The 12680-nt window shown below is 41.8% G+C and overlaps 1 long non-coding RNA gene across 2 annotated transcripts in view; it reads left to right on the top strand.

Annotated features, from left to right (window-relative positions):
• Nucleotides 1–12680, top strand: part of LOC120372316 — a 98130-nt gene that overhangs the window by 9968 nt on the left and 75482 nt on the right. For both annotated transcript variants that reach the window (XR_005584855.1, XR_005584854.1), the window contains exon 2: nucleotides 6151–6199. This is a non-coding gene — a long non-coding RNA (uncharacterized LOC120372316). The remainder of the gene's footprint in view (nucleotides 1–6150; nucleotides 6200–12680) is intronic.

Below are 12680 nucleotides of genomic sequence, written 5' to 3'. Positions count from 1 at the left end.
ACTCTCTCATTTTCCTCTCTCTTTTTTTCCTGTTTTTTTTTTAAAGTCAACCATAATATGATCTAGAATCTGTTCTCTTATTTTAACTCTTATTCAAGTTCAGTTTTTAAGCAAACTTGGGGAAAGAACTGTGAAAATACAGGACCACTTACTGTGATCATGATACACAAAAATCAGGGGGTTGGGAGGGAGCGGGAAAGGATAGGAGTCCTAGATTCAGTATTTGCTGCTATTCCATTGTCATTCCAAACTAGAGCTGGTCAAAACTCAATTTGTATTCTGTGGGAAATTTGAACACTTTAAAATTTCCTTTTGTTTGAAATCAGAACAAATCCCCTCTTCTGAAATTTCCAAAAAAAAAATTGTTTTAGAAAACCCTACAAAGGCCCTAGCAAAGCACTTCATTTTGACTATAATATGCTAGTATGAAATAAGGACTTTCATAACTTTTAGATTACCATTTTGATGAAAAAATATGTTCTGCAAAACACTTCCATTTTGTCAAATGAGCATTATTCTACGGAAAACTGTTCTGTCAGAAAAATTTTCATACTCTCTATTCCAGAGAGTCAGTTTGATTCCACAAAAGTCATTAAGAGCAATCTGCAAGTGGCTCATTTAAACTTGCTGAGGAGAGCTAAGGCAGCTGTCTGGAACTCTGCCCCATAGTCCTTCACTAATTCTTCCTGCATCAATAAAACAAATTTAAAAAGATTGCTTTACTTTGTTCCTAAAGTTGTGGCAAAGTGTATAAGAATATCAATACGGGATAAGATAAACTTTGTGATTTTTTTTTCTACATGAAGAAAATGTAAAAGGTGAAGTTGCATCTTTCAAACACTACTTAGAGGGTAGAAGTTACTGACAAGTCTTATAAACATACCTATATCAGATAATGAAATCTTTCTGAAAAATACATTGGGCCTTGTTATTTCCTGGTATGGTTCCACTGAAATCAATTAATTCTACCTGACTTAAAATGAGTAGTTTTATCATTTTTAAGTGCCTGCTAATCTTTCTGCCTTTGCTGAACATTTCAGTGAGGAAAACGTGGCTCAGTCCTCCCACAGAGTTCCATGCTTCCTTCTTCACTATATGAGAGAAGCCTGCAACCACAGAAATCTGGAATTCTGCCTAGAGAGCATGCCACCCTTGTTACTTCCCAGGGCCACCCAGAGGATTCAGGGGGCCTGGGGCAAAGCAGGGGAGCTGCGGCGCTTGTACTCACCTGGCGGTGGTCCGGGTCTTCAGCGTCATTTCGGCGGCAGGGGGCCCTTCGGTCGCTCTGGGTCTTCGGCGGCACTGAAGGGCCCCCTGCTGCCGAAATGCCGCCGAAGACCCTGAGCGACTGAAGGGCCCCTTGCCACTGAAGACCTGGACCACCGCCAGGCCAGGGCTCACAGGACATTTTGGTGGCGGGGGGCCCTTCAGTCACTCTGTGTCTTCGGCAGCACTGAAGGGCCCCCCGCTGCCGAAGACCTGGACTGCCGCCGGGCCAGGGCTTGCGGGGCCTCTGTGGGGCCTGGGGCAAATTGCCCCATTTGCCCCCTCTGGGAGGCCCTGTTACTTCCCCTCATCCTGAGGAAACCTCTGGGGGGTTCAGGTTCCACAGAGATGAAGGAGATGGTCGGGGAGCCTGCTGGACTCTTCTGCCTTCTCCTTCACTAACTTAGGAGAAGCCAGGGCTCATCCAGACAGCCTGAGGCCATATTATTTTTGTCTGTTTCTTGCTCTGTACCACGGTTCCCCACTTGGGGAGGCTAAGTTATGGGTAGGGGACTCTCTCTGGCAGCACAAAACTGCTATTCTCTTTTGGGCCTTGCAGGAGCTGGAGGGTGAATGAGGATTCCCTTGCCTCATCAGGCTCCTCTGAGATCCACAGGCAGTGGAATGGAATCCTTGCTTCCAGGGAACTTTGCCCCCATTAATGGCAGAATTTGTAGGAAACTTCAGTACTTGAAACTTGTAATTACTGAATAGTATGGATTTCAGGGTAGGGCCCATTATAAATATTTTGGTTTGCAAGACAGACACGTTAATTCATAGATTGCAATTCCAGCCATTGGATGATGTTATAACTTTCTCTGATAGCCTAAGAGCCCATTATTTAATATTTGTTTATAGACTGTAATCAAGTCACCCCTTAACATTCTCTTTGTTAAACTAAATAGATTAAGCTCCTCGAGTCTCACTATAAGGCATGTTTTCCTAATTCTTTAATCATTCTCATGGCTCTTCTCTGAACCCTCTCCAATTGATCCACATCCTTTTTGAATTGTGGGCACAGTATTCCAGCAGTGGTTGCACCAGTGCCAAATACCAAGGTAAAATAACCTCTCTATTATTCAGATTCCCCTGTTTATGAATCCAAGAATTGCATTTGACCGCTTGGCCACTGTGTAACACAGGGAGCTCATGTTCAGCTGACTATCTACTCTGACCCCCAAATCTGTTTCAGAGTCGCTGCTCCCCAGAATAGAGTCCCCCATTGTGTAAGTATGTTCTACATTCTTTGTTCCTAGAAGTATACATTTACATATAGTCATATTAAAATGTATATTGTTTGCTTGTACCCAGCTTACCAAGCAATCTAGGCCGCTCTGTATCAGTGACCTGTCCTCTTTGTTATTTACTACTGCCCCAATTTTTGTGTCATCTGCAAACTCTATAAGTGATTTTCTTTTCTTCCAGGTCATTGATAAACATGTAAAATACTGGAGGGCCCATGACCAATCCCTGTGGAACATATCTGCTCAATGATGATTCCCCTTTTACACTTATATTTTGAGACTTATCAGTTAACCAATTTTCAATCCATTTAATGTGTGCTGTGTTAATTTTATATCACTCTAGTTTTTTTAAATCAAAATGTTGTGTAGTACCAAGACAAATGCCTTATAAAAGTGTAAGTATACTACCTTCTCAACCAAACATGATACTTTTTTGATATTACAAATTAGCTATTTTCTATACACCCATGTTGATTAGCATTAATGACGTTATCCTCCTTTAATTCTTTGAACTCCTTTACCTTGCCTGTGATCAATATCAGACTGGCAGGCCTATAATTATCTCTGTCATCCCTTTTACCCTTTTTAAATATTGGCACGATATTAACTTATTTCCAGTTTTCTGGAACTTCCTCAGTGGTTCAGCAATCTCCTCAGCTAGCTCTTCTAAAACTCTTGGATGGAGTTTATGTTAATGATGCAGAATTTTCTGGCATAACTGGGCTCTGACAGTTTTTCACAGTCGGAATTAAAACCAAAGCAGCTGCAGATTAGGTTCATCACAAGACACCTTTTAAGAAAACTTCTGCTCAAATTCTAGAGAACCTGTGCTCAGTTTGAAGGGAATCTTTAGTCATTTGTATTTTGCACTGAAATCATGCAAAATTCATGATTTCATATGGATGTAGCATGAAATTTGGTGAAACTAGCTTAAACTGACACTTACATTGAGATTTGGGATTTGCTTGCAAACAAAATTGTATGCAGAGGTATGAACCCCCATGGACTGAAACAAAAAAAAATTGCTTGGACCCCCACAAGGCAAAAGAAAACCACTGGGTTTTGTACAACTCTACTAATAACATGATTCACAGAATGACATACTTCAAAATGCGGAATGAAGGCATCCAAATTAGCTCTTTTCCAGTAAACTCTAAATAGATGTGAGCATTTTCCCAAATATTGACTGCTTTGCTATTAATCACACAGGAAATAACTATATCACAACCTTCTTATAGAGGTCAAGAGCTCTAATGAGCACCCACATTTGTCTTGTGTCTTGCAAAAGCCTGAAATGTGTCTGGTTTTCAAAGATTAAAAACAAAAAATCCAACTTTTAAAACCAAATGTCTCATTTCAGGCTTATAGCTTATTCCTACCTTCCCCCCTCTGCTCACTACCACCACTGTCAAGGAACCTGAGCCTGTTCCTCTCAGTCTTGTCTGTTATCATGTTCCCCTCAGTCTTATCTTCTGTGGACTAAACAAACCCATTTTTTTCAGTCTTTCTGCATAGGTGGTTTTCTAGACCTTTAATAATTTTTGTTGCTCTCCTCTGGACTTTATCCAATTTGTCCACATCTTTCCCAAAGCATGGTGCCCAGAACTGGACACAATATTCCAGCTGAGGCCTTATCAGCGCTGAGAAAAGTGGAAGAATTACCTTTTGCGTCTTGCTTTCAAACTCCTGCTAATACATTCCAGAATGATGTTTGATGTGTGTGTCGGGGGGAGGGGGGTTTGCACAACAGTATTACATTGTTGACTCATTTCATTTGTGATCCACTATGACCCCCAGATCCTTTTCTTCAGAACTCCCTCCTAGGTGATAATTTCCCATTTTGTGACACCAGACATCTTCTGCTCACTGATATGCTATTTAGGCTATTTTCTGAAAACAGAATATATTCTTTCACGGAATAAACTTCAGTGAGGTTCAGGAAGGAATTTTGTTCCCCTGAAATCATAGAAAAATGTAATGCTAAAAAACAATTAGATAAAATCTTGTCCATCCCTTTTCTGTGTAGGATTGTCTCAAACAGTATATGCTCTAATCTTCTGTCCAGCCTAGTTTTAAATAACTGAAACAGTAGGGTTTCCCTGCCTTCCTTTTGTTGGCTCTTTCACTGCCTGAGATCTCTGTCAGAAGTATTGTACTTGGCTAAGAGTTTGCTTCTACTTCCTATTGACTTTAAATGGTGCAGGATTAAGGCCTAGATGCATTATGGGAAATTTTAGCTGCCTTCTTAAGAATCAGACACAGATAGTTGCACACCAGGCACATAAGACAAGTGTGTGGCTGGTCAAGTGTATGTTTGGGGCTAAAAGGGGGTGGGGGAGAGAGGAGGGAGGGTTGAGACTGGGAGGAGATGGCACCAGCAGCTTTACCTTTTGGTTGTGGCTGGTGCTTAGATAATCAAGCTGGGAAGTGCAGGCTTGGTATTATGTTAGCGCTGCTGCTGCTGCTAGCTTCCCCAAATGGGATGGGGCAAAGTGAAGGTAGGACCATGGCCCAGCTCCTGGTGTCTGTGTTTGTAGGTGAGTGGGAGAGGAAGCTCAATCCTCGTCCTGCAAAATGGAGCCATACTCTTGCTGCGGCTGCACTCCCTTCTAGCCCCTGGAGGAATTCTATTTGAGTCAGCAAGAATTCCACTGGGGAGTCCCACGGTTCTGCAGCCGCTCCATGCACCTCACCAGTTCAGCCAATGACATAAAACCAAAATTGGATCCAAAGATTTTTATAAATATGGACATATTGAAAGTTCATATAGCCCTGCTGTAAGGTGGCAGTACAAAATCCTTCCATACAAATATGCATGGGATTGTAGGAGTATATTTTAAACTGCATATTCTCAAGAAACTAGAATGGTTCCCTCAGGGCTTTTCTGCTCTATAACTTACTTATATATTTATATATGCTTTAATTATTAGATAATTTATTTACTCCTACGGCCATTAAATATTTGACTTGAAAATCTTTATAAAATATTATTGAAAAACAATTACTGCATATACACAATAGCCATTTTTAAGGTATAATACTTCAGAGGATTAAAAAGATTCAAAATACAAAAAGTGATGTATATAGTGTCTAAAGTATGCTAAGCACTTTACAGGACATTGAAAAAATATAATTCATGCTCAGACTTTATGCTAAAATACTTAATCTTTTAATGCAAGCACATGATTGGATTATGCAAGCACAAGCCAGAACTAAATCAGTAAACTTCTATTTTGGTACTGTCATAACTTTAAAATACTTTTAAAAAAAAATCAATAGTCAAACATTGTTTCTGGACCTTGAATATCAAACATCTGAATCAGAATTAAGTTATCTCTGCAAGCCAGAAATCCTTGAAATGGTGGCTTATAGAAGGCCTGGTGCAACTTCTTCAGCAAAAATTACAATGTTCATTCAGTCTGAGAGTTTCCTCTCTTGGTTTTGGTACTGAGAGACTTGCCTCTTGTTACAAATTTGGGAATAGTTTCTGGAAAGCCAGTTGGCTAGTTTAACTTGAAATAATATCAGATGGAGGCATAAGATTGATAGGAATTCTTCCACTATACCACAGGGCTGTATTATTTCTATTTTTAGAATTATACAAACTAAACTGACAATGCTCTATCCCATTTACTTTTAGGAGGCTCCTACATGAAAAGACTGTTCCCAGCATGCAAAATCTTACAAAGGTATGTCATTCTGCCTCTTTACCTTGACAAACATCCTGATTACAGAACTTAGATTCAGTATCTGGCGGTTTTCATTGTCCTCCTAGCAGAAGAGTCATTAAAAAGGTGCTGCTGGAATATTTCAGAGAAATTAGATAGGGAAGACACTTACCTCTTCATTTGTTTTGATTTTTGTTTTGGTTTTATATCCTGTTAAAATACTCAAAGTAAATTGGGAGAAATAGGCCTGAAGATGTAACGGGTGAATAACTTTGCAGTCCCAATGTTAATGTTCAATGAGTCCTAGCATTTAATGACTATTGTACCATAATCCCTGTAAAACTGGAAACCAAACAAGCGATAAGCAATAGTATAGACCAAACCATGGGTGCATAGATAGCCCAGAGAGGAGGGTTTTGGATTCATGAAGTGTTTGTTTGTTTGAATGGTCTCTACTTGCAGGCTGGTGCCCCCTTCTCTCTAGACTCAAAATGGATGGTGTGGTAGACTTACTTTAAACTAAGTGGGGACAGAGGAGAAATGGTAGCTCTTGTCTAATATAAATGATCTGTCATACTTCCAATATACAAAGTAAGGCAGAAGATAAGTGTTCTCAAACATAAGATGAAGAGTAATGCACTGGAGTTTCAGTTCACAAATGCAAGGAGTTCATAACGTACACCAAGAGGAGCTAGCCCTTATGCTGAATGATGGAGACTAAAACCATGTGGGCATAACAGAATGATAGGTTGATTTTCATAACTGATTATTAATATAGACGTGCAATTTATACAGCAGGGACAGAAAGGGAACAAGAGATGGAGGAGGTGGTGCTTTACAGTACAAGTATGTCCAATGTCCGCAAGATGCAATTTGACAATGAAGCGTGCATTGGTGAAGTTCTGTAGGTGAGGATATAAGAAATGAAAAAACAATAGATAAGTTAGTGTGTATCTCCTATGGACCATAGGGGCTTGAGGAAAGAGAGAAAGAAATGTAAGTGCGAGTAGTTGTAGATAACTGTGCAAGGGAAGTGATGGAAGCCTTATTACTTGGGACACTTAAAAATGAACAGGACAAAGCACTAGCAAATATATCCTGGGGGAGAACACATCTGTGCTGCCAGACTAAATGATCCCATCGGTCTTTACTATATCTAACTTCTGGGTGGGAAGTAGGAATCATTCCTCTCCAGGATTTTTTACATAGAAATGGGGAGGGTCTGGCTGCCATCTCCCCCTAACCAAGGGTCTGCACAGGAGTAGTGAGCAGACAAAGCATTGGAAGGGGCTGACTTGGGGCCACAGTTGGGAGGGGGACACACACCATTCCTTTCCTCTTACTCTCACAGTTCTACAGAGAATACATGCAAATGGTAGTATAGAGAAATCTGCCTTTGGGAATGTGTCCCTGGGGATCCCAGGATCAGAAGAACTTGGGGGGTTGGACTATCTGCTTCTTCCATGGTGTGGAATGGGAAACCAACCCTTCCCCCTTAATGGATCAATTTGGAGGAAACGCCACAATGTTTATTTTCCTCAGAAAGTACAATCTTAGCCTATGACTTTATTATTCTAAGGTGTACAATTTATTTTTAATGTAGTTACTGTAGATCCTCATTTGTTCCACTTTAATAAACTTCTTATCTCCATTAAAACCTTATTTGTCCCACTTTTCAGCAAAGCTTCTATAGTAGAATGTAGTAATAACTTTTCCCACAGAAAATAATTGCCCCCTGCTGGCAAGAGACTTCCCTGTAACTGGCTCCCTGCTGATCAGCCATTTGGTGGCTATCAGAAGAAGGAGAGGAGAGTTTCTTGAGATTGCTGCAATCAGCAACAGGCACTGCCCTCTGCTGCCTCCTGTATCTCCCCTTCAGCTGGCAAAAAGTTGGTTGGGGGGTTATAAATACACGATTAGATTGAATTCTGTCTTTGAACACACATGCATAACTGATACTTATGTCAAGGGGAATTGAGGGCAGAATATGGCCAATGCTGTATAATATCCTATATCTTTCCTTGTATGAAAATAACTGAATATTGGTTGACCTAGGGTCAGGTTCTGATCTCTAACTGGTGTATATCTAGAGTAAATCCATTTAAGCCAATGGAGTAACTCCAGTCTTATACTAGTGTAACTGAGATCAGAATGTACTCCTCTCCTTGCTCCTACACCCTCATTATCTCCTACAGGCAGATGGCTAAAGGAAATGCAGAAGCTACAAGCTGGAGTCTCATTTCCTTTTGTATGATACTCCTGGATGGCTTGCAGTCACTGCAAATTTTAAACAGCCAAAGTCCTCCACAAAGAACAAAAGTATCTTCAAAATCCTGCAGCCCTTACTTCTATGAGAGGTCTTTTACTGTCTTTACTCCTACAAGTAGTCTCGTTGCAACTTATTGAACTACTGGGGAAGAAAGGGCTGTTTGAGTGAGTAAGCCTGCAGAATCAGGCCCTAAATAAGAAAGTAAACCCAGAAAAGACTTAATTGTTTAGCAGTCAATCTGAATGTCACAATGAATTATGTTTCTAAGGCCTTTTGTGGAGTGCTGTCCAGGTACCTTATGCACACAACTGCTGTTTAGCATGCTCAATAAAACACTTAGCTTCAACTCAGATCAAAGTTCTTGACAATCAATCAACTATCCTTTTTCTAGCTTCTTATTGTTCAAGCAACAGTATAACCGATTTATATGGCAAGTATATATTAAGGAGGTTGGGTCTTGTCTCCATACAAACTTACACCTCTTTAACTAAAGTTGTGATTTTTTTTTATGTAGATAATTCAGTTTGTTACTTATTTCAATTTAATGTAATGAGGTAAAAGAAGTGGATTAAGTTAAATTGAAGTAAGCCATTACACACATTGAATCTATTTCCCTGTGTTAAGTATCCTCCCAACTTCTTGTCAAATTGTCTGAAATGGGATATCTTGATTATCACTACAAAAGGTTTTTTTTTTCTCCAGCTGATAACAGCTCATCTTAATTAATTAGCCTCTTAGAGTGGGTAGGGCAACTCCCACCTTTTCATGTTCTCTGTGTGTGTGTGTGTGTGTGTGTGTAATATAATATGTATGTTCCATTCTATGCATCCAATGAAGTGGGCTGTAGCCCATGAAAGCTTAAGCTCAAGGTGCCACAAGTACTCTTGTTCTTCAAACCACCGAGTGTTTACACAGAGCTTTACAAAATTGGTTTTAAAAACTGAGTTAAATTTAAACTGGTGTAATTTCTGTGTTCTGACAAGGCCTCAAAGCTTTCAATTAAAGTTAGCAATTTCTACTGCTGCAAATGATTAATTCATAAGACTATTTGCTTTATCTTTTGTAATCCCCTTACAAAAGCATCCCCTAACAATCTCTTTATGTGCTCAGCAATCTGTATGTTCCTATGACGGATGGTTTGGTCTGTCATACAAACACGTTCAAAATAAATCAGCACTGAACAGATCACTCTACATCTGAACCAAGTCTTAGACATGGTTTAGACAAGTCAACTCTGTCTTCTGCCATTGCCCCCTCATATGCTGAATTTATGAGAAGTCTTCAGCTGTGTTTTGGGTCACCACTCATAACTTCCATCTTCTGTGTGAAAACAGGCATGCCATGTAACCATTCCCAGGCTTGGTGTAAGAAAGGGAGCTGTGATTATTCACTGACTCATAGACAAAGTGAGTACAGAAGTGTAAGACATGGGAATAAGACAGTGACATGGCCTGAAAAGAGTCCAAGTTCAGTAAACTTAGTGAGAATGATGCTACTAGCATAGGATCAGAGATGGGTCAGCTCCTGCTTTGGTGGGAAAGTGAGAGCTAACGGGGCCTCCTTCCTTTTGGCCCACCTTGCAGAGACCAGCCAAAGCTGTAACCTGAGTGGAAGGACTGGTTCTGACTAACACCACTAAACCACAAAGGGGTGCAGGAGGAAGGGAGCCAGGGATTCCTCCCCTCCGCCCCCCCGGCACCAGCCAGCAGAGTTGGCCAACCACAGAGAGAAATGCATGCTATATTTAATGGGAGTAGCAGAAGGAGATATGCTCATCTCACCTGGGAGCTTCAGGGGTCTACCCCATCCTGAATACAGGCCCATGCCTGCTGATGCAGTAGTATGGTTAAATCTAGTTAGAAACAGGGTGGTCGTCATCTTATTCTGTGTGTAACTTTTAATTTATTCAAATGGGATGAATAGTGAGAATTCTTTACAGAGTAAAGAGAAAAAGATAAGCAGCAATATCCTAGAAACTGAACATGCTAAAATTAGACCAAGCGGGAACTCTAATGTGCATAATCCTAATGCACGGTTCAACACACACATTCCTCTAGAAGTCATATTCTTTTATCAGGCACCAACAAACATATAGCTTGCACAAAGTGACTAACTGACTGGGTAGGCAGTCATATAATAGCTAGTCAGGGAGAAATTTTAGCCCTTTAAAAATATTTTTCTATATAGTAACATTTGTCCAAATTACTTGTACAGTAATATAGTAAAGGTCAGGATAAGTTCCTCAGCATGGAAGAACTATGTTTCCGTTCATTGCATGGAAGGCTGGGAGGTGTGCAAGCAGACACGCAGGAAGACTATGCTTTCCTCTGCAAAACTAGCCTAAAAATCTTAATCTACTCTGCATAAATCAGCACAGGAGTAGGTTTAGGATGGAATAAGTGATGAGCATGAGCGTGGCCAGTGACTCTATGATTATATGACTCCACTGATCAATAAGGCCCTGATTCAGCAAGGTTCTTAAACACAAGCCTAACTGTAAGCATGCAAGTAGTCCATGGGTTTCAAAGGCACATGCTAAGTACCTTACCAAACTGGGGGCCTCACTGCTGTGTAGGGACTGAAAGCCCAAGGACTGAATAGCATCAGTGGATTACTGGGGGTTGACTGTGCTCTTTGTGCGAGTCTGGGAGTTAAAACCCATACCCATAAATCCCCTGTATAAGTCCCCTGTACAAAACTTGTTTACTCAAGTATGTGTGTAGAATCACAGGCCTGGTCTACACTACGCGTTTAAACTGAATTTAGCAGCATTAAACCGAATTAACCCTGCACCCGTCCACACAACGAAGCTCTTTATATCGATATAAAGGGCTCTTTGAACCGATTTCTGTACTCCTCCCCGGCGAGGGGAATAGTGCTGAAATCGGTATTGCCATGTCGGATGAGGGTTAGTGTGGCCGCAATTCGACGGTATTGGCCTCCAGGCGGTATCCCACAGTGCACCATTGTGACCGCTCTGGAAAGCAATCTGAACTCGGATGCACTGGCGAGGTAGACAGGAAAAGCGCCGCGAACTTTTGAATTTAATTTCCTGTTTGCCCAGCGTGGGGCTCTGATCAGCACAGGTGGCGATGCAGTCCCAAATCCAAAAAGAGCTCCAGCATGGACCGTATGGGAGATACGGTATCCATCGTCATCATCAGCCCGTGAGTGCTCCTGGCTGGCCTCGGTGAGGTTGGCCGGGGGCACCGGGGCAAAAATGGGAATGACTCCCAGTCATTCCTGGCAGACAGTGCAAAAGGATTGAAATCCGTCCTCATCATAGCAGCTGGAGGCTGAGCTCCATCAGCCCCTGCCCCCCCTTCATGTCTAATGAAGATTCTGTACTGCCTGGACTATCATAGCAGCTGGAGGCTGCCTCCCCCTCATTTTATCTCACTAAAAAGTCAATGTTTCTTATTCCTGCATGCTTTATTACTTCATCACACATGAGGGGATAACTGCCACGGTAGCCCAGGAGGATTGGGGGAGGAGGGAAGCAACGGGTGGGGTTGTTGCAGGGGCACCCCCTAGAATGGCATGCAGCTCATCATTTCTGCAGGCTCTCTGGGGCTCTGACACGGAGCGGCTGTGCTCTCTGGTTCTCTAGTACACATGTCCCGTATTCTAGGCAGGACTGACTCTATTTTTAGACAAAACATAAAGAAGGGAATGACCCGGGGAGTCATTCCCATTTTTGTCCATGCGCCCCGGAGCACCCATGACAGCAGCAGACGGTACAAAAGGATTGATAACCGTCATTGCCAATTTCCAATTGCAAATGGTGCAAAATGACTGATAACCATCATCTCATCGCCAGTTTACAATGGCAGATGGTGCAATAGGGATGGTAACCGTCGCTGCTACCTTGCAAAGGCAAATGAATGCTGCTGTGTAGCACTGCAGTACCGTGTCTGTCAGCAGCATCCAGTACACATACGGTGACAGTGACAAGAGGCAAAACAGGCTCCATGGTTGCCATGCTATGGCGTCTGCCAGGGCAATCCAGGGAAAAAGGGTGTGAAATGTTTGTCTGCCGTTGCTTTCACGGAGGAAGGATTGAGTGACGACATTTACCCATAATCACCCACGACACTGTTTTTGCATTGGGATCTCAACCCAGAATTCCAATGGGTGGGGGAGACTGCGGGAACTATGGGATAGCTACGGGATAGCTATCCACAGTGCAACGCTCCGGAAATCGACGCTCGCCTTGGTACATGGACGCACACT

Source organism: Mauremys reevesii, linkage group 9 (assembly GCF_016161935.1).
Source record: "Mauremys reevesii isolate NIE-2019 linkage group 9, ASM1616193v1, whole genome shotgun sequence".
Taxonomy (NCBI): domain Eukaryota; kingdom Metazoa; phylum Chordata; order Testudines; family Geoemydidae; genus Mauremys; species Mauremys reevesii.
The sequence above is the reverse complement of the archived record's forward strand: the minus strand, read 5'-3'. Positions and strand labels throughout refer to the sequence as shown.